The sequence below is a fragment of the Balaenoptera physalus genome, assembly GCF_965194825.1.
Source record: "Balaenoptera physalus genome assembly, chromosome: 9".
In the NCBI taxonomy this organism is placed as follows: Eukaryota; Metazoa; Chordata; class Mammalia; order Artiodactyla; family Balaenopteridae; genus Balaenoptera; species Balaenoptera physalus.
The window spans coordinates 4337385-4360718 of record NC_138888.1 but is presented as its reverse complement, the minus strand read 5'-3'; positions in this window follow the sequence as shown (position 1 = coordinate 4360718).

Here is a 23334-nt window from a genome sequence, read left to right as displayed (position 1 = left end):
ACTACCTTTTAACCCTCTTCACCTACTTCTCCTACTCTCCGTGCCCCTCCTCCGGCAACTACCAATCTGTTTTCTGGATCTGTAAGTTTGGTTTTTGTTGTTGTTGTTGTTGTTTTTAATCCCACATATAAGTGAGATCATATATATTTGTGTTTATCTCTGACTTATTTCACTTAGCATAATGCCCTCAAGAGTCAACCATGTTGTCTCAAATGGTAAAATATCACTCTTTTTTATGGCTGAATAATATTCCATTGATTCCATCTTGTTTATCCATTCATCCATCAATAAACACTTAGGTTGTTTTCCATGTCTTGGCTGCTGTGAATAATGCTGCAGTGAACATGGGGGAGCATATGTCTTTTCAGTTAGTGTTCCCATTTTCTTCGGATAAATACCCAGAAGTGGAATTGCTGGATCATATTGTAGTTCTATTTTTAATTTTTTGAGGAACCTTCAGACTGTTTTCCATAGTGCCTGCACCAATTTACCTTGCCACCAACAGTGTACAAGGACTCTCTTTTCTCCACGTCCTCACCAACACTTGTTATGTCTTGATTTTTTGATAGTCGCCATTCTAACAGATGTGAGGAAATGGCTCATTGTGGTTTGATTTGCATTTTCCTGACAATAAATAATGTTGAGCATCTAGTTTATTTACCTTTTGGTCATCTGTATTTCTTCTTTGGAAAAATGTCTATTCAGATCCTTTGCCCATGTTTTATTCGGATTGTTTAGGTTTTTTTGCTATTGCATTGTCTGAGTTCTTTCTATATTTTTGATATTAACCCCTTATTAAATATATGATTTGAAAATATTTTTTCCCATTCAGTAGATTGCCTTTTCATTTTGTTGATGATTTCCTTTGCTGTAAAGAAGGTTTTTGTTTTGATGTTTTTTAAATTACTTTTTAAAAAGACACTTCTATTCCTCTCAAATATTTGCCTCAAATTTGCTATGAGGTTTAGGCCATGAAAAAAATCCCTTAACTTTAATGTTTCAATGTTTATAGTTGAAGATGAACAATATTAAATAATTGTCAATACTTCTGAAACTAATTCGTACTTAAAACTAAAATGACAGAAATGTTACAAATGAAAACACATTCCATATTTATGCAGTGTACTTTTCAATTTTTCTAGGTTTTTGGTATTACAGAGGCATACATAGCTTAAAAGAAATAAAATCAGAATGCACAAGCAACTTAGCTTACTTAAGTTATTCTATTCTAAACTAATAGAATACTATAATATTTTTTTATAAATATTTCATTCAACGGTGCATAATCTTGATATTTATTCCTCTAATGGCTACATAATAAGTCATTAATTTGATTCACTGAATTTTTCTTATTCATTTCTCTTTTGTGAAGATTTTGTTGTTGTTGTTATAAGTAAGAAAATGCCACACAACAAACAACTGTTGACTCTAATTTTCCTAATTAGACAATCTATTAAGTAAAGTATGTGACACTTACACAGGTAACATCAGGAAGATATTAAGTTGTAAATATAGATGAGTGTCTAAAATGTGAAAATATTTACAATGTATCATGTATTTAAGAGTCCACTATAGTCTGTGCTGCACAATCTTCACTTCTGGGGAAAAATTGCACCTACACACATGTCCACATGCAAAAACATCTGGAAGTATGTTAACTAAGCATTAGAGTGGTTATTCCTACATAGTAGCAAGTTTATCTTTTTTTATTGTATTTTTCTAATATTCCAAGTTTTCTAGATTTTTTATTATATACACTTTTTTAAAGTAAGCTGAACTGTACAACAGAAAAGGTGGCAACTAATGCTGAGATAAATAATGTTGATGTAAATACAGTGCCCCAAAACTTTTGGAAAACAATATGCTGATGTATAGCAAGAGACATAAAATACTTAACATTTGATCCAGTGATTGTACTGCTGAACATTCATCATAAGGAAATAATTCAATATGAGCAAAATGGTGTATGAACAAAGGTATTGGTTGAAAGAAACTAAATAAGACTTATATTTTCAAAATTAAAGTATTGGCATGAGAAGTTATGACATGTCAGTAAAAAGGAACATTATGTAGTTATGCACTAGTGCAGTTTGTGGAAATATCACTTACCAAATTTATTTCTGAAAAACAATTTATAAATTTGAGTTAGAAATTTTAATATGTGCATAATCATTGACCCACCAAACTGATTTGCAGAAATGTATTTATAGCAAAAATAGGTCATTTCCACTAAGATGTTGGTACAAAGGTATTTACAACAAGAAAATTTGTAAATAACTCAAGTGGTGTTTCCATAATATTTTGTAGACTAGACATGGCCTAATTAAAAGGAAGAATCCTTCTTGATCAGTATTTATATTATCTGTTATTTTTTCTTATTCTAAAAGGGATCCTAATATACAACATAAATTTCATGAATTTTGGGGGGTAAAATATTTAATTTAGACAGCATTTTCCATATTACTAGATTGTCATCATTTTGGTAATAAATTTTTTTTGTCTTTTTAAAATAAATAAATAAATTTTTTTTGTCTTTTTAAATTTTAGGTAACTTCTTTAATCATTGCAGGTACTAATATGTTCCCAGTTATACAAGCTCTAACTCTTTTCCCTAGTCATTCACTTATCTTTCATTTATGTTGGCTTCCATGATATCTAAGTTTCTAATTTGTATGTAACCAAACCAATTAAACTTTTCTGCTTCTGAGATTTGGGCCTTCCAGAGCCAAACACCCCTATAACAATGTCACAAAAATAGTCTCATTTTTTTTCTAATACATGTATAAATTTAAAGAACATTTATATCTTTTAAACAATAAGAATTAAATTTTGTACATGATAAAAGAAAGCATCTAATTTTTTAAAGTTGTGGAGAACTATCTTTTCTCTACTGATTTGAAATGCCACCTTTACCATAGATTAAATACATATATATATATGGATCTATTTCCACACTTATTTTTTCTAAGTTATTGACCAATATTTTGAGTCAATACCACCATTATTGTAATAAGTTATAATATATTTTGAGATATGCATGTACAAAAATACATGATATTTTTGCTTAAACTTCCTATTCTTTCTTGAGTAATTTTTGATAATTTATATTTTTCAACATTTTCAATTCTTTTGTTATACAATATGTGATATTTTCTTACGATTTTCAGTCACCTTTGTGTCTTTTTTTCCTCATTCCTCATGCAATGTGTGTGGCTATATTATCACACTTATGTTTTTTTCTATTGATTATTTTCGAAGGTCCAGTTTTTAGATTCATTAATCAGGCTAACTACTGTGTTTTGCATTTAATTAACTTCTTTGACTTTTATTAATTCCTTCACTGTATAATTAAATTTATTATGTTTTTATCTTCATGATTTGAATATATAGTTTGATTATTTTCGATCTTTTTATTTTATAATAAATGCATGTCAAACTATAAATTTTTCTTTTTAATTTGTAATCAATTACATTATGATATTGTGTTATTTATAATTTTTTGACTTACTGAGACTCCTTGCAGCCTAATATACAATAAATTTTTTATAATTTCCAGGTTTCTTTAAAATATTTTTATTCTCTGTTTATTGCATACCCTATATTGTGTGTGTGTGTGTGTGTGTGTGTGTGTGTGTGTGTGTGTGTGTGGCGGGGTATGTGTATAACCTCAAGGATACTTATTGTACTATACCAATACCTCACATTCTTGATTATTTTTGCCCAATTTATTATTAAATTAGAGGCAATAATTTGTTATTGCCTCTAAGGATAAATAACTGAATATTAATATACAGCTATATACTCTCTTCCCTTTCTTCTTTCTCTGCTCTCTTTTCTGTATCTAGAAATACTTCAAGCTTCACTCTGTTACGTTTTTTCCCAAGCTCTAATCTCTCTCCAGCCAACCACCTAACTCGGTTTACACAGCTATGTGGGGAAATGGTTCTGCTGCCTGCTGCCCTTTGCAAGTTCAAGGCCAAAGATCACTGTCCTTGTTGAACTAAATGTGGTTTTTAAAGTAAGTAAACCCAGGTAATTCCCCAAATGCTTCCCTCCCCCGTTGGAGCTTTTATTGATTCATCCTTCACTTAGGTCCCCTGGCCTTTACTGTACCATTTTCCCAAGAATTTTTGGAGCTGTAGCTTCTCAACTTGCATTTCTCCTCCAGCCTGGTTATTTAGCTTTCCATCTTTGAGACATTACTCAGAATTTCTAGTTTGCTAATTATACTCTTTCTTTTTTCCAGGTTTGCAACATATTTTCAATTATTTCAGAAGATTTGGGATAGAAAGTTGTCAAAGTATGTTGAAACATGATATCTTGATAAAATATACCCTTCAATCAGATGCCTAAATATTTAGAATTTTAATTATGTAAATCTATTTTCTATATTAGAAGCTAGTAAGGTTTAATTTTCTGTATTTTTGATAACTGTCTAGTATAATTTAAATTATTAAAATAACATGCATAAATGCAAGAAAATTGAAATAGAAGACATCGTAATCCTTTTTATGTTGAAAAGGCAATCTTGTTTTCAGGTGTTGAAACTCCAGATGTGATGGCAAAGAAATTCAAACGTATCCACTCCTTTTCTTAAGTTAGCAAAAATATTTTAGGTACCATTTTTGTTGTTATTTCTGACTTCAGGAGTTTGATTTTAACTGGATTTTGGATGGTGAAAGTACAACTCTTATGAGATCAAACCACTAAATTAAAATTATAGAGTAATGTTAGTTACTCTTAGAAAAGAAGATTGTTGAAAATAATTAAAAGTCTTACCTCTAAAAAAAAATGAGGTCCTCCAATAACCTTACAGTTGTTCTGGGCTCTAGAATATACTATGGAAAAAATAGCAAATATTAAGGACACCTAAAAATTCTCCATATCTAAAACATTATCAAATTCCTCCCCGCCTACTGCACTGTCCCCATTTTAGTCAAAGCCAGCATCTACTCTAGACTGCTAACTGCAAGATTCTCCTTCCTGGTTTGACCAGGCCACTTCTACCCCTTTCCAATATATTTTCTATTGATACATTACAGCCAAGATGATCTTTTCAAAACACAAATCTGATTCTGTCATTCAAGGGCATAAAACCCTTCAATGGCTCCCTGAAACCCTGAGGAAAAAGATCACAGTTCTCAAATAGGTGTAAGGCCCTGCCCATCAGGTTTGGAAACGCAACATCACTTCGCTGGAGCTCTCTGCTTGCCTCTCGAGGTAGCTTGTCCAAGGTACACGGGTTCTGTTTATTGCCCTGAACATAGCCTTCTATTTCTGCCAATATGACAAGTTTTACTTGGATAAATCTACCCCTTTAAAACCAGATGGATAAATATTTTGAAACAGTTTTCAAATAGCACAAAGTCTGGCAAAATAATGAGTCATAACAACGGTTTAAGTGAAGGTCGGAGGCCACAGAGGTAGGAGGCACTCTGCAGTTACCTCTACCAGGAGTGTCCCTACTGCCCTGGGCAAATCTGCAGGTAACTTTAACAGTTTTAGAGGGTCATAGCTCATGCTCAGATCCTCAGGATGGGGAGTCTACCGGGCCAGTTCCACTGTTTCGCTTTCTGATGGCGTCCTTTATTTCTCTTTTGCAACACCAGTCACATGCATAATTAAATAATTCGTTGCACAATTACTGAGATATCTCCCTTATCCCATAAGAGCCGCTTCCTTGCTTGTTTTATTACCCTATTCCCTTCCTTAGAATTTTTTCTTGCAAATGTAGAATTCTGGTAAGTAGTTGTTGAGCAAATGCAAATTAATGTGGGAATTAATTACTTCACCTCTAAATTCAGTCGGTGGTAGTTATCCTTCAAAACTACCCAAAGAAATGTATATCTGGAACTTCATTTATTTTTATGTTGCCCTACAGTAACTTGATATTTCAATCACAGGTTATCTTGACTAGGGGTCCCACTCATGGCTGGTTTGCCTTGCTTAGATTAGAAAAGCAGCATGCACGGGGAAGTGATTTTTAGGTGCCTTCTAGGCTCAACTCAGAACTCCAGGTACACGTGAGCAGAGATCACTTAAGTGAGATGCTTCAGACAGAGCAACAGACAGGCAGGGTTTGACCTTTCCGTGAAAAGAATGGAAGAGTTCATATGGCATGTTACTAGGGTAGCTCCAAGAAACCCTCTATCTTTTGTAGGCACAGTAATTATACATCAGTCATTAACACTAGGTGTTGCCCCTCCCCCTTCGGGAACATTGCAGCTTCAGTGTTATATACGTGAGGGTTGCCTACAGTCACTCCTGCACAGGGGTATTACACTAATGTAAATTTGAGTTCTAAAAATAAAATAAAACCTAGAAACTTGACAAAAGCATCAATTTATTTCAAGTTTCTACAAACATTTATTTATGTATCTGTCATAGCTAAAGGTCTGATTATCTGTTATGGTCATGGGAAGGGAATAGCTATGGCTAAATAGGAAATCTCTCTCTATGCACGATTACGTTCAAGTCGGGACAGGGTTACAGTTAATTTCTTTATTGTTCTCTGGTGAAAAATCATCTTTTGTTTGGCTAGAAAATACAACTGGGTGTTCGTGATATTTTAGAAATCCACATATATCTTCTTTTAATTTAGACAAACATTTTGAACAGATTCTGTATACCAACACTGTGTTATTGTTGATTCAGAAATGAATGAGGTCCACTCCTAGTCCTTAAGAAGTTCCTAAATTTGTCTCTTCCACAGATGGTAAATTCCTTTACTTATTCATTCCTTTGACGATAATCAATCACGGTGTATTTAAGACACTCCAGCTTCCCAATATATGAGGATGAAGTCCACACTCCTTCCTGCAGCTCACAAGGTATTTTTCATATAAACTTTGCTGCTGTCTCTCTTCCACTGCAGTATCTCATCTCTCCAGACATCCTGCAGAATTACGAGTTGCTCCTCCCTAACTTGCTACCCACACCACTCACGTTGGCCTTTATGCCTCTCAAACAAGTCAACCTTGTTTCTGCCTCAATGTCTCTGCCCTTGCCGTTCTCTTCGCACAGAATGCCCTTCTCTGTCACCTGGGCACAGCTTGTTCACTCTCATCATTCAGCTCTTAGTGTAATATCACCTCCTCAGAAAAGCCCTCCCTGAATGACCTGTATCACACCAATCCAGCCTCTTCCTCCCTGACCTAGTCACATCATCACATTTACCATCATCATTATCACCATCTGGGATCACGTTTTGCCTACTAGTTTCTATTATTATTTTCTGTCATTCTCAACTCAAAGATAAGTCCCAGGAGAGTAGGTTTTGCATCTGCTCTGTTCACTGTTATAGCCACAAAATCCAGAACAGTGCCAGACACATAATAGCTGCTCAATACACATTTGTTGAAGTAACAAGTTAATGTTTTGACAGTTTTTTCCTCTTTCCATTCTGCTAATGATCTAAGTGGGCAGGTTTCCTTAGAAGATTTTAGAGAAAAGAGAACTTCTAAAATATTCCTGCCTATTAGCAATCTCAACAAATGCAGGTTCCCAGGCTACGCTAACTCAAATCAGGAGTGCTGTGTCTTTGATTTCTCCAGCCTTCTCTAGTCTGGCTCTCAGAAAACACAGGGATATTGCCCATCATTCCCCAGAGTGTGAGAAGCCCCACACACAGCACACAGGTTTGCACCTTTCTTACACTTGGATGCCTTTCTTTATAGGCTGTGATGGCAGACACTGGTTGCAGGAGAATGGGCACCAGTCCTCATTATGCCTCAGCCTGTTGACCTAAACAATTCTCCTCCTGGTACTATTCTCTGCTTGAAACACACCATAGTGAAAGCATATTAGATTTTCTGGTACAACCTCTCAATTGTGAGGTTCACAACCCCTGAAAACACCCCTGATCTGATACTGTGCTCTTCTTATCCTTAGCTGGAGTGACACACTGCTGATTCATCTTAGGCTGATTTGCAATGTGAGATTATTCTTTGAGATCAGAATATCTGAACATTCTTGGAATTGCCCATGTATAGGTGCTCCCCTTCCTACCTATTTCACACATTCTGCCTTCTCTGTGGTTACAAATGATTCAGATAAACTTTCACTATTTCAGAAATTATAGCCCAAATCAAACATTATCTGCCACCCATAGGACAGCAAAGGACGCTCTTCATTTCTAGGCAGAGCATTTTGTAAATTGGAAACATATCAGTGACAATTATCAAGGAAGAGTTTTCAAAATGCACTCCTTTCCACAGAGCCTAGCAATTCTTCTTTCAAAAAGACATTAAGCAAAAGCAATGCTCTGAAAATGTCATTTGGAGCATGCAATTGAATTAATTTATTTGTTTTATGATATTTTACAGTTAGTCATGTAAAAGACTTTCACTTTATTTGTTTCGTCTGCTCATTTAGATAATGCTTTAACTGCCATACATCCCAGTGATGGTTATAAAGAGACTGCATGAGAATACCCATATCTTCTAAATATAGCATGGCCATAACAAGCTGCGCTGACTATTCATTTTATCTTTTATGCAGGCCCTTGGCTGCCACTTCAAATATGAAGTCTTCTCCTTTTGAAAAAGTAACACTATTATTGTGTAATTAATATTACAGATGAAATAATAAAGGAAAACCTGTTATAAACTTGCTAGGAGAAAGTATATAAAGACCTTCTCAATAAAGGTACATTTGAAAGTTCTTAACTGAAAAGCCCAAAAGTCAAACCAAAATGTTAATTATCTCTACTGTAGGAGATAGGGGGCATGAATTTATATTGAGTATTGTTCACAGTGTCTTGATTTGGGGGGCAGGGGAATACGAACATTTTTTCTTAATACTTAAAAACTTGGGTTAGGTACATGGATATATTGAGACTTTTCCCCACAAAGTAATAGCATCAAGTATAGATGCTTTCTACTTAGCATTTTCCACAGGCAGTAGGTTCCACACTTTCTTTTAAATATTACTTCCATCAGTGTGAATAATCAAACTTTAAGAAAGTGTAGATTACTCTAGAAATTATTGGCCAGATGTCTGGAAACCTGGTGATGGGTCCCGTCCTCACTTTTGGAAGTATCCTTCAAGTGGCTACTTGGTGAAATGATCTTGTCTAGGAAAGACTGTGTTCCCAGACTCGTAGGTTTAATATTGTAGCTCACTGCGGATATTTTTCTCAGGAAAATAAAGATAACTTCTGCCTATGATTTAATAAAAACTGTATGCCTTTGTTTCTTAGTTTATTTTTTCTCTCAGGGTAAATCTAACTTTTATATTAACTGGAATCTAATCATAGAGCTTATTTATATTTGGATCAACAGTTCTGAAATATAATATGAATTATGTCACTAAAGTGTTCTCTTAACTATTTTACTAACTATTATACATATACAAATATGAAAATTTGAGTAGATTCCAAAGAAATTTTGATATTAAAAATATCTGCTTGTTATTTATTTATTTTTATTTATTTACATACTACATCTCGGAACCTAGGATTCTAAGATGTCTGGATATTCTTTTTTTTTTTTTTTAATTGTATTTATTATTTATTTTATTTTTGGCTGTGTTGGGTCTTCGTTTCTGTACAAGGGCTTTCTCTAGTTGCGGCAAGCAGGGCCACTCTTCATTGCGGTGCGCTGGCCTCTCACTGTCGCGGCCTCTCTTGTTGCGGAGCACAGGCTCCAGACGCGCAGGCTCAGTAATTGTGGCTCACGGGCCCAGTTGCTCTGCGGCATGTGGGATCTTCCCAGACCAGGGCTCGAACCTGTGTCCCCTGCATTGGCAGGCTGATTCTCAACCACTGCGCCACCAGGGAAGCCCCTGGATATTCTTTAAAAATCACATTTAATTTTTTAAAGACTATGTCTCATGGAAACAGTCTGATTTGTGGCTTAACCGGGGATATCGTTTCCTTACCCATAACTTTTCTCTGAGTTTCATGCAATGACGCCCATCCAGAGCCTTCCCTATGCTAAATGGTAAAGAAAGAAAGAGTCACTCACAGCGTCCATCCACTGTTTACAAGTGCCAGTCTCAGAGGACGCAGCAGGTTAATTTCTCCTTTTATGAGAAATCATTGCACTCTGTACTTCTCTTTCGATAGAACTCACTAAATTTATCTAACCGTTTGCTGTGTAAAGTTGATATATCTTTGTGGTCTGTAATCTCCATGGTGTCAGGGACTATTCATTGTCACTTCTATGTTCCCAAGACCTACTGCAATCTATCATTACACCCGTAGCACGCTGTTTCACTCATGCAACAAGTATTTGTTGACTGTCTGTTATGTACCTGCTATTGCTGGACGTGATTGTAAATAATAGAGATTTAGCAGTGAACAAAAAAGGCAAAAAACCCCGCCTTCATAAAACTGACATTTTACTGATGAGTGTTATTACTGATATTTTAACAATTTCCATGTTTCTTAGCTGTCTTTGGATCCTTATTTTCCTGTATACATTTCAGAATAAGATTCTTGAGATCCTCAAAAAACTTCAGCTGAAATTTTAATTAACATAGCATCGAATTTCTAAATTAATTTGGAGCAAATCTATATTTATATGTCATCTCACTGATTTATTTAGATCTTTCCTGATCCTTTACTCAGATCGTCTTTTATGCGTTAGTGCACATTTAATCATTATTAGGCATTTTCTTGTATGTTTATCATAAATATTTTATTTTCTATTATTTCACTACAGGCAAATTGTTAGGCATTTTGTAATTTATTCATTTATTCAATAAATATGTTGAATTTTCTCAATTATCATAGTCTGATGTTTATGTTTGTTGCATACATAGATGAGAAAATCATAGACAAATCATAGTGTTTGTTTTTCTCTTACCTGAAAATCACTACCTTGCTTGTTGTTTCATTCCTTTTTTCTTTCTTTTTTTTTTTCTTACAGCATTGGCTAGGAACTCTATTCTCTGTTGAACAGTAATGTTGAAAATACACATGCTTGTCTTGTTCTGCCTTTTGGAGGAAATGAGTCTATAATTTTTCCATTAAGAATGATGTTTTGTGTAGATTTTTGATATGCAACATTTAGCAAGTTAAGGAAATTCTCTTTTATTTCTAATGTGCTGAGGGCTTTTGAAAGTCATAGATATTGAACATTATCAAATGCTTTTTCAGAATCTACTGAGTCAATTTATAATTTTCTCCCTTAAATCTGGTGAATTGCGTTGATAGGTTATTTATTGCTTAACTGTTTTTCCATTCTTGGATAAACATTACTTGGTCATGATTTATGAATTTCATACACTGTTGAATTTGAACAGACAATATTTTGCATATATCTGCATAGGTGAGTTAAATAGACCTGTAATTTTTTTCTTATACTATCCTTACCTGTTTTGAAATAAGATTCTACCATTTTCATAAAATAAGCTGATTAAAAATTTTGAGGATTGTTACAATTCATTGTTCAACCAGTTTTTCAGTTGGCAAATTGGTCAGTTGACCTGTTTTGCTCTTACAAACTAAATGAAACTTCCATATATATATATATATATATATATGTAGGTGACTATTGAGGAATAATTTCTTGGCAATAAAACCCCTGGGATAAAATTATATAAATTCAACCAAATACAACGAAAATAACCTCCAAAAAGCTTCACACTCCCACCAGCATATTTTGAGAGTTTCTGCTTCTCCCCTTGTGTCCAAGTATGAAGTATCAAAAATGCTCTTAATTTTCACAGCATATTTGTGAAGAGTGGACCCTGGAGCCAGTCCTGTTTGCATCTGAACCACGACTCTTACACTTATTCACTTTGGGAAGCTGGCCAGGTTCCTTATCTCATAGGGCTGATTAAATGAGTTAATAATGTAAAATGCTACAGTGTGTGGGACATAATATTTATCATTAATTTGCCAATATTATTATTCCTAATATTTTTGCAGTGTGAAATATTTTTCATTTTGACCAGCATTTATTTTATTTCAAGTAAGATAAGATCAAAAATTGATTTATTTTTGACCTGTGTTTTTTTTCTGTAAATTGTCTATTCATATAATTAGCTTTTCCTACTGAGTAATACATCACCTCATCATGATATATATGGACTTTTTATAAATTGAGAAATCTTGTGCTTGCTATCACATTTAGGTTATGAACTCTATTCTTAGCTATCCAATGGATATTTAACTTAAATTATCACATTTATTTTAAATTTAGTAACTTTAAATATTTATAAAATTAAACCTATCAATTTGTCTCTATAGCTTTTGACTTTTGTTTATACTTTTGCACATTACAATTATAAAAAATTCACATGCTTTTTTCTTAAATTGTCACTGTTTTATTGTTTACATTGAAACTCTTGATCAAACTGGAATGCTATTTGATTTAGTGATAAGGTAGACATCTAGCTTTATTTTTTCCAAATAACGACTTATCCCAAACTAATTAATTTATGAAACATAATTCCTCCTCTCATACAAAATGAGACTTCATCATGAGCTGCATTTCTGCATTTTTTGTGCTTATATGCTCTGTATTATTTGATAAACTATGTGTTTCTATCTTCATACCAAATGGTGTTAATTTTTGTAGCTTTATACTAAGTTTAATCTTGGGAAGTGTTGGCCCACCATTGTTATGCTATACATTTTCAAAAATTTTCAGATGAGATTTAGTATCATTTTGCTAAGCTCCCTTGTAAAATGCTTTTTAGTATTTTAGTGGGATCTGCGCACTGTATTTAAACATTGTTTTACTTTTTATGATCACTGATGAATGGCTGATTTGGCTGAAAAGTACTGACAACTGGATATAAACACCTAGCCCTACAAAAGTTCCAGAGGCTTTGATTCCTCTATGTGTCTGTTTACACTACATGTGAAATGGACACGACCACAGGCACTGGGGAAGGGCCTTGATCAATTCTACACTAGCATTAAGAATTCTCTTCCGCTGCCCTGGGTTAGTCATCACTGTCTCTGTAGGAGCCCTTGAGGGCTCAGAATAGCCACTTATATTAAATTGAAACCTCTTACATTAAGACCCAGAACTGTTTTGTACTTTACTGTAGTCAACTGGTCTCTTCTCTCGCTACATTCCAACTGCTGTTCTCTGTTTCTGCTAAACAAATTCACTTATACATATTAACCCTTTATTCCTATTCTAAAGCAATTCTCTCTATCCTTTATTATCCTCTCATTCAAATCTCTCTTCGTCTCACTTAACCTCTGAAATATTTCTTATTTCGAAATTCCTTTGCTGTCCATTTCTGCAGATTCTCTCTGAATGCATCTATTCATTCCTACTTTTTCATTTATTTACTAAATATTATTTGGCAATATTGGATCCTAGGAAAAAGGCTGTCTTTAGACAGCCATGACACAAAGTGATAACAAAAATATTAACTAAGCAAGTTACTTCTCTTTCTAATCTTCTGCAAAAAGAGAAATAACTTTGTCCTCCTCATGCTATTTGAGGACAATATGAGTTATATGCATGTATATACATATACATAAAGTATTTAGAACATCTCTATCTATCTATCCACCTACTTTCTCATTGTTCATTCATTTTATTTGCTTTGTCACCATTACTCCAAAATCCAACCCAAATCTTGGTAAATAGTATGTGCTCAATTATCATTTGTCAAGTGAGTCTTTACTCATGAACGAATGGTAATATATCTATGTGACTCCTATGGTGGTGTATTTATATACAGAGAATTTGATAAATGTATAGAATACAACTGAATATATTTGAAAACGCCTATTACTACAGATTAAAACTTTTTCGACTGTGTCAGCTGTTCAAACTAGTTGTTTTCCAGTTCCAATAATAATGAATAAATGTTTCCATTAATAATTAGTGAGAAAATTAAAAACACTTACATTGTTTACCTGTTATAGCATCATCACAATTTAAAAACCAAGATCTTTGTTTCAACTACAATTGTATCCTGATTTTAATATACATATCCCTGAAAATTTTAAGAACGAAATCATTTGATAAATAAAAATTTACCAATTATGCTCAAACTTTAAATTAATCTTAGAAAATGGCATTTACAATTATATTAATTATTTAATTAATTCTTCTGAAGGATAATTATATGAACATAATTTCAAAATATTTGTTTTTCCCCAGCTTTACTGAGATATAATCGGCATATAACATTGTGTAAATTTAAGATGTACATCCTGTTGATTCGATATACTTACATATTGCAAAATGATTACCACTGTAGGTTAGCGAACCCCTCCATCATGTCACATAATTACCCTTTCTTTTTTGTGGTGAAGACACTTAAGATCTATTTATTCTCTTAGCAACTTCCAAGTGTATAATACAGTATTATGATCTACAGTCACCATGCTGTTCATGTGATTTTCAAACCTTATTCATCTTAGAAGTGGAAGTGTGTATCCCTTGACTACATCCCCCCATTTCCCACAGGCCCCAGACCCTGGTAATCACAATTCTATTCTCTGTTTCTCTGAGTTCAGATAAAGAAGATGCAGTATATATAAATATACAGTAGAATATTATTCAGCCATGGGAAAGAGGAAAACTTGCCATTTGTAACAGCATGGATGAAACTTGAGGGCATTATGCTAAGTAAACATTTCTAATTTAAGCTTTTTAAGTTATGTCAATATAAAGGTCATATGCCATATTAAAATACACATATGTTTTTTTAATATGGGTACTTCTGCCAAGAATTTGATGCTGGTTACGCTTTTTTTCCCTAACTTAAAGCAAACTTCCAGATAATTATAAAACAAAAACAGGAAATACAGTCAAATGTGTCAAAAAATATACATTTTATAACATCTAAACACAGACTTTTTATAAGTTTTTCATTTAATGAAAAAAGTTGGCTTCTTGTACCTTGTCAATGATAGAAATGTAACATTTCTGAAAAACAGGAAGACAATGTCTTCTTAGTACTTCTTTCACCCTGGAAAATCTGCTCGGGTATAATCACACTGTGAAATAACTCATCTGCTTCATTTCTACAAGTTTTAGTGGTATATTTGTTTTATTTTGACAATTTTTACATAACACTAATAAGTTTCTAAACAGGAAAGAAGGGTATGTTGGTAATCTAAACTGAATTTACCTTTATAATGAAGAAGTCTTTAAAAGCACCAGAAATTACTTATCCTCTTCCAGTATCCCAAGAAAGTGTCTTTTATAATAAATTGTAAAAATTCAGATAAATTATGACAAAATTACTTTTCAGGTGAATCAAGTCTAGAAGTTACTTCTCTGTACATTCTTTTAGAAGTCATAAATTTCTCTCAACTCAAAGATAAAACATCATTTGAAAACATACACACATTATCATATTTTATATGGACATTTATTTTTTTACTAAGCAATAAATTTCAACATTTGAAAATGTAGCAACACCCTGGTCCTATTCCTAGGTACTGGTGATCTTTCAATATATTACCTCGTACTCTGGATTTTTTCAAGACAATCAATATCAAAGGGCATGCATTAGCTCATCGTCACATATCTTAAAATATCCTTAGTTGTAGGCGTCAGTGTAGCCCCACTTTAACCAGCAATCAATCTAGATGATCACCGAGTCTTCAGTGCCTCTCTCAATTGACAGTGAATAAAAGTCATCTGGGCTTAGTAAAAACAAAACAGAGCAAGCAAAGAAGCAAACAAAAATCAAACACAATTTCACTTGCTCTATAACCAAAGATTCTGATTTGGTAACTAAGGGGTGGGTCAATGCTCACTTCTAATGTGTATTTTCGATCATTTCTACTGCAGTTGTTCTGTGGACCACGTTTCCAGAAACATTTGTTTACATTTACCTGAGAAATTTTCTTTTCAATTTTGCCATCAATCTTCCTCACAAAACAAACTTATGTATGTTTTGTGGTCATTTCCTGTTTCATTTTACTGATGCCCTAATGAGGAGTATAGTAAGCTTTTTTTTTTAAACCACCTGACATGATCCATGATGTCAGGGATTCTTTTGAAAGACATTCCTCTTCTTTTTGGTACATTTACCGCATACTTTTAAAAGTCTCCTTAATATTGATGGCAACTATTTTAATAGCTGTTTTTAGTGGTGGTTTCATCAGTGTTGAGCATATTTTAAAGACAAATTTAAAATGTTTAATGCACAGATGAATTATGAAAATGTACTGTGAAGTATGAGTTGTGATTATTCAAATTCTGTGTACCTGAGATACGATTTAAAAAAAAAAAAAAAGAGGCAGAAGTCTTAATTTACATCATTTAAGAAAATCAGTCTGGCTAAAATTTTTGTAGCTAAATGTGAAGTAAACAACAAATGCTTTTTTTTGCATGTTTTTTTCTAAGCAGCTGGCAACATTTTGCACACTCTTCTTGGTGTATGCCTCTGTCAGTGGTTGGTGGAAATAAGAACATTTCCCAGTTGCTTATCCACTCTTTCCAGGAGGGGAGATGAAAGGTCAGAGCAGCGAATTGTTGACTCCTGGAGAGTTGGTGTAATGATGGCTCTCAGCTAATCTTAGCACCAGAGATTTCCAGTCAGGAGAAAGTTCATTTCTAAAACAAGGCAAAGCCCTTGGAGACTGGCCAGGTTTGTAGAAAATAATACCATTGTTCCTATGGTCCTTTCTTTATACTGAAGTCTAGTCTACAGATTGCTTAAAGGTAATAATAGAGCCATTAGTTTCCATTTAGTAAAATCCCAATATTTTGAAGCAGTCAGTGTAGAGAAAGATGAAATAATATAACAACAAATAAGCAGGAAGCATTAACCATGGTGCATATAAAAAGAATACAAAGAACTAAAATCCCCAAATAGTTTTCATTTACTTAACATAAAGTATATTCAAGTTATTTTGTGCACATTATTTAAACTAGCTTCAAAACATGAAATATGTATAGTTACTCCATTTCATTGACATGAAGACTGAAACTTAAATAGATTAAGTAACTTTCTCCAATTACATGGACAGAAAATGTTACTTCTACCCATCAGTTCTGTGGCTCCCAAACTTCTGCTCTTCCTAATAGGAAACACTTATATTGTACTTCCCATGTTCTGTATACTTGTCTTAGTGATGGAAATATTACCATCATCCCCATTTCACAGGTGATACACTGAAACTTAGAGAAACTTAGTGACTGATCTAAGGTCACCTGGTGAGAGGGAAAGCCAGGATCCCTGCCCCGGGCTCATGAAACCCACAGTCTGAATCAGGGTGTGACAATGCCTATGAACTGCTATACTACACAGAGCCTTTTGGGGAAGCTGGAAAGGAGAAAACCGAGTATGACAAACACAGGTCTCTGGGTGTACTCCCTGGTCATTGGCATAGTTAATGTTGATGCCCTGTGCCTGTTTGGTTATCAGGGCTGGCATCTTACCATGAAATAAAATATTTTCCCATCATTAACTAATTAGGGTGCTAATTAAATAAAAGATCCACGGCTGGTAGAAATCCCAATACAAACTGAGCACCTTGGAAAAGGAAATCATCTTACAAATTTCCAATTCTAGGATAACGAGCTTCTTGATGCAGCCTAGAATAGTTGAATGTTACAGAGAAAGCACAATACAAACCACAAACTGCAAGCATAGAGGGAAGCGGATAATTAATTCAGATTTTTGTTGGCTGGCATTTTGAAAGCCCAGTAGTAATCTTTGTGTACCCTTAGAGAGTGCGATTGTAAACTTGGTTTTAATTACATGTGTTAATATGCTGGTTAAAGAAAGAATCTGCTAAATTATTTACAAGTGCTAAATTATGGAAAGGCATGCTGGCATGCATGAATGGTGTTTATTTGCCAGAGACATTAGGCAACAGGTCATTAGTGAGAAGCAGTTTCCAAGAACGTGAACTTTGGTCTTCTGCGGGAGTTACTGCTTCTTCTCTGAGACCTGTATTTATACCAATTGGCTGTTGGATATTCACGTGACTCCATGTGTCTGTTTGTGATCTGCTACATGGAAACCTGGGCTGGAGGCCAGGTTTTGAGGTGACTTTAACCAATGAGGGTGGTGATTATTTATTCACTAACCACAAATATTTTTGAGTACTCACCTTATGGTGAACATTCACTAGAGGATGAATCTGCAGAGCTGGAGAAGATGCACACATCCCTGTGCACCCACACTCTCCAGTGAAGTGGTCAGTCCTGGCAGTTAACAAGTGATCGTTAGTTTAGTTGGAATCAGGAAAAAGGCAGATCTAGAAGGGGACAAAAAATGGGCTAGCCTTTATATTTTGTATACGTTGGAACAGATCTTTTTGTCTTATTTTACCTCTGCAATATTACGTTAAGCATAGTGCCCTGTACTAGCTAGCTGGGGATCAATAAATGTAGATTTGTGTAAGTTATATACACTCATGTTTGCTGTATAATGTTCCTCTTCAAAAGTGCAAGTTACACAAAGAGTAGAACTAAAACATCCGTCCTTGTTTGCATGACAATTTTGTTTCAAGTGAAAATACTAGTGAAAATTCAATTAATTTTGGGTCAAACCATTTTATTTTTAACCTCTGTAGTGAACTGTTGGAGAGGTGGAAGGGAATGCTTTGAACACAGTGTGGCATGTCTATTCCATGTCCAACTTTTTCTTCCTGAATCTCCAATAAAATGTATTTGGCTGAAAGAACACAAACACCACTCAACTGATTGAAGGAGGAAAGGATTTATGTTTCCAACCAAGAAGCTCAGAGATGATGCAGGATCAATGGCGTCTCAAGGACCCAAGTTCTTTTCGTTACTCCAATGAGCCATCCTCAGGGTGGGCTTGTCTTCAGGCTGTTAGCAGGAGGGCTGCATCCATGCCTGGGGTCACTGGATGTGATATGCGCAGAGAGAACACAAAGGCCATCTCTTCTTGTAAACCTCTCTTAGGCATGGAGAATCTTTTTCAAGTATTCCCCAGCAGAGTTCTTCTCGGATATCCTTGTCTAGAATCTAGTCCTCTATAACTCTGTGAACCAATTGCCATCAAGGATATGATTCTCCTTAAACCAATTCAGTCAGTTCCTGAAGGGGGGTGGATCAGATTCTCCTGAGGCACATAGCAAGGAAAAGAGGTAGATACATGGAAAAAAACAGTTCTCTTAGGAAGGAAAAGGAGTTTAGGTAACTAATGAGGGTGTAATGCAAAGTGTTAGAAATATGTGATTGTATCTTGGTTTGAGTTGGCTGTTAAAAAATATAAGCAATTCACTCCTGGCTGCAATGGTTGTGAAGCAAGAGAACAGCAAATTTTTCTCTGGGCAACTGGAAACCATTGAATGGTGCACAAGTGTGCAATGCTCAGCTGGAACATCTTTCTGGTATTCTGATTACTATGCCAGGCGACAGTAACCGTATATGTTTCTGAGGTCAAATTGCAATTGACTTCCTCTCTAAGGCTGTCCTTCAATCCACAATTATTAATTCTTATTGAACTTCCCAGTGCACAAATTACTCAAGCAATCTGCCCTCTTGAATTTCTACAGTAGATTTGGCACATCATTAAATCTTCATGTGAACTCTATGCCCATCCACATTTTTGCTGGAATAAAACAGTTATGCAGAAATGTGGCACAATGCAAACTCACTTCAGTGCTTTTAACTAACGTCATTTCTTTTCTATATAATTTCTTGATTTTATTTATCTAAAATTGGTCTCAGTTTGGGCTCTGCAGACTCTTAATCTGCCACATCATTTCCCCCACATCATTTCAGCGTCAACAAAGTTTCTGATTTGATTCAGGACTACTTCTGCTCCCCAGAAGCCACACCTCTTATCCTCAGTGAATTCCACAATATCTTTATTTCCCGTGGGAAATGAGAAACTGTCCAGCAACAAGGTCAAGAAACAGAAAAATGTTCTGGAAAGGCCATGGTTTGGCTGATAGGTTCACAAAAACAGAACTCATTGAATAAGGGGGGAAATCATATATTATGTGAGGCAGTATTTATAAAACTACTTTTGAGATTATTGGACTAAGGGAGCATCTCCAACAAACATTTTCTCCTATTTTCTTATTTTAGTTAAACTGTTGTTCCTTTTTTGGTTGTGTTTGTATTTTTGTTGTTTTGTTTTGTTTTGCTTTGTTACTCTTAGGCAGTGGTAGTTACTATTTTCCTACTGGCTCACCATTGATTATTCAGTCATATTCCAGGTTAAATGTAAAGACAAAAATAAACTGATAAAGTAGAATTACCCTTTAAGTTTTTAGAAATATTTATGGATTTACAAGTGTTCACATCCTTGCTGATTCTGACTACAAATTATTAAGACAGTTTTCCAAATGTCATACATGAAAATCTATATGATTTTTAGAGTCGGTGTTACTCAAGTTTACCCAGACTGTCACCAGCACCTGTCTTTCTGAGAAAGAGAAAGCTCTGATTCCTGCCTTTGGTAAAATAGGAGCCCCTTGTCTTGGTCTTTAAATAAATTTTGGTGTCAGGGTTTTCTCCCTCAATGGTCCCAGGTGTCTTGATGACATCCTTCTGCATCTAGGGAATGGTTAGCCCAACACAGATCAGGGAATACACATCGACTGTGGTTATGGTTCCCTTTTCAGGGAGTCTCTGTGTTCATAGCATTTTATCCTTAGGCTCAACATTTTCTAACCAATACCTCGCAAAAAAATTAATAATCACCCCCTTTGGTTTTAGAAAAACACATCCTGAGATTTTAGCTAATATGATGATAAGGGATTTGTTGGTTACTATGTGCTAGAGAACTTCAGAACCTCACATATTTTTCCATGAGAAAAATAACTTGAGGTTTCTTTCTCTTCACTAGAATTTGAATTTTCTCAAGTCTGCCTTTAAAATAGCTGCACTCTGTGCTACATCTTTGTTTTTCTTACTACAGTGAAATATTATTCAGACCGCTGGCTGGTAAATGTTCTGGGAGCATAATGTAAAGTTCTTCTGGAAACAACCAATCCATTTCTGCAAGACTTTAAATTACACTTTCAATCCCTTCTCCTTTCTCATTTGATAATGTATCTTTTCTCACTTCCTTCCACTCATTAATTTTTTCCTCTCCTATTATTTGTCATTATGGTCTATAGCTGTTGTTTAACTATCTAAGGCAATTTATACCATTTGCATGAATAATGTTATGTAAAATAACATAGTACCGCAGCATGGATTAAGGAAACCCACTTTATAATATCTGATTAATTGTGACTACTCTTTCCATAATAAGTTAATACAACATGTGCTTCATCATATGTTATGGAGATGTGTAATGCATGAAAAATTTTCTGTGCTTCACTTTAATCAGCATTTTATACCAACTCCCATTATCATCTGTAAAATGCTTAAAAATTGTTCCTGGGCAATCCAGACAGCATAATACTTACTTCAAGGAAAACGATTGAATATTTTAAGCTTAAATATTACATCTCTGTGGCAGTAAATAAAAATTTGTGGGATGTAGTTTCTAATTATTTTGATCACTTACAGGCAAGCAATTCTTTTCAAAAAATCAAAGCATATCTTGAATTAGGAAAAGTTGGTATAAATTATTAAATGAAGCGACAAACTTAGAAATTTTAAAACCCCAACTTAAGTAACAGTTCAGCGGGTGGATGTCAAAAGTTACTTCACATCTATGCATCTCAGTGACATCATTGATAGAATGGGAATGACACCCGTATCTCTCTTGCGTGTATCGCAGACTGTCGTAAGCATCAGATACGACAGTGACCTTGAGAGCACTTTATACATGTTAAAACACCATGCACGTGCAAGACTTGATTCTAAGTCTCTGAAAAAAATCGTATGTTCATTAACATTTCCCTCCTCTCACCACATCACTAGGAAGCTCATGCTGGCTCTTTGCAAAACGGTTAAACAGTTATGGCCCTTTCTGATATAATTAGTGAACGTCCAAGTCTGTGGAGTTTGTTTTCAGTGCCATTTTCCTCCCTTTGCGAGACCCCTATTCTCTCTGCTGCCAGCAGTAGACTCTGCACACTGCAAATATTTGCCCACCTGGTTTAATTTGTGTTGGTTCCTGCAGATCCTTTGCCCTCGTGTTTTTCTAAGGCACCCATGGTACCATCTGAGCAACCCCTGGAAGCTCGGCCAGGCATTGGAGCTCCCTGTCTGCCTGTGCAATCTCAGCTGCCTCCAGCTCAGTCTACAAGCCCATCAGTAGTAAAACTGAGAAAACAAACCTCTAAGTCATTGAGGGTCACACCATGATTGCTGCAATATCAATGTGCAGGCGACACTCAATCTTTCCAACGTCATATTTTCACATTACTGTTAACCTCTCTCATGGATTGAATTTGATCTTTCACATTAACTGATGATGATTTCAAGTAATCCTACTGGATTGGTGGAAACCATCAGCCAGGGGCCCAAGCCAGGGTTCCCCAGAGGGCAGGCATGCTTGTCTGTGAGTGTTTGTACCCTGGGCCCCCATCTCAGCAGGAGGGAAGACTTTATTCTCATCACTTGTGTTCATCGGGAAAGGCTGTGTGTATGCAACGGTGGGGAGCAACCCGCAGTTCCGTGTCTTTCCCCACAACACTTAGTTTCTCACTCTGGGAATCTAGGTTGTTGTGGAGAAGGGGAGATGGGAGGTGGTCATTCAGGGCCCAGCACGATGGACACCCCTTCACCCAGAACATCACCATGTGCTGTGGCAGAGGACAGAGAGGTGAGGGAATCACACTGAGCCTCTTCTGCCTCAGAAGAAAACAGCCAACATCACCTCCACTTATTATTCTTGGCAAGAGTTAATAACATGCCCCGTCCAAATGCAAGGGAACTGGTAGTCTTCTCTTTTCCCAGCAAAAAAGGAGAACCGGATATAGTTAAACACTGGTGAGGTTTACCCATCTCTTTCACCAAATCCCACCCCATGCAGAGGGGCTAGGATGAAGCCCTGGAGTGCTGGGACGTGCTTACTCAGTATAACCTCTTCGCAGTAGGTTTCCCCCAGTTCATGGCCGCATCCTTTCTTACCCTCCCTCCAACCTTTAGGCCCTCCTTGGAGGAGTGGGGAAGGGGCTGGCAGAGCAGCCAACAGTGCCATGTGCCTTGTTATGTGGTCAGCGCCCACATCAGGGGCCTCACCCAGGAGATCACAGACACTAGTGGGTTGTCACTTATTCAACAGGGTTTGTGAAGCAACAAAGACCATTTCTTCCACTTTTGTTTCTGGCAGAAACAATTGCTTTTTGCACGGGGCCTGCAGAATAGAGCTGGCCAACTTTCTGCTGGAAACCCTGAAAAGGGTTTTGAGCAGGCAGACAAATGGAAAGGGGAATTGCCTAAATGGAGTTTCCCAATCTTCAGGGCCGTGGGGAGTTTGGGTGGTGACCCACCCACCCTGGACTCCCGGATGCTATGGATTCCCACCCACTCACCTTGCTGCCGAAGCTGGAGAGTGGTAGTGGCCACC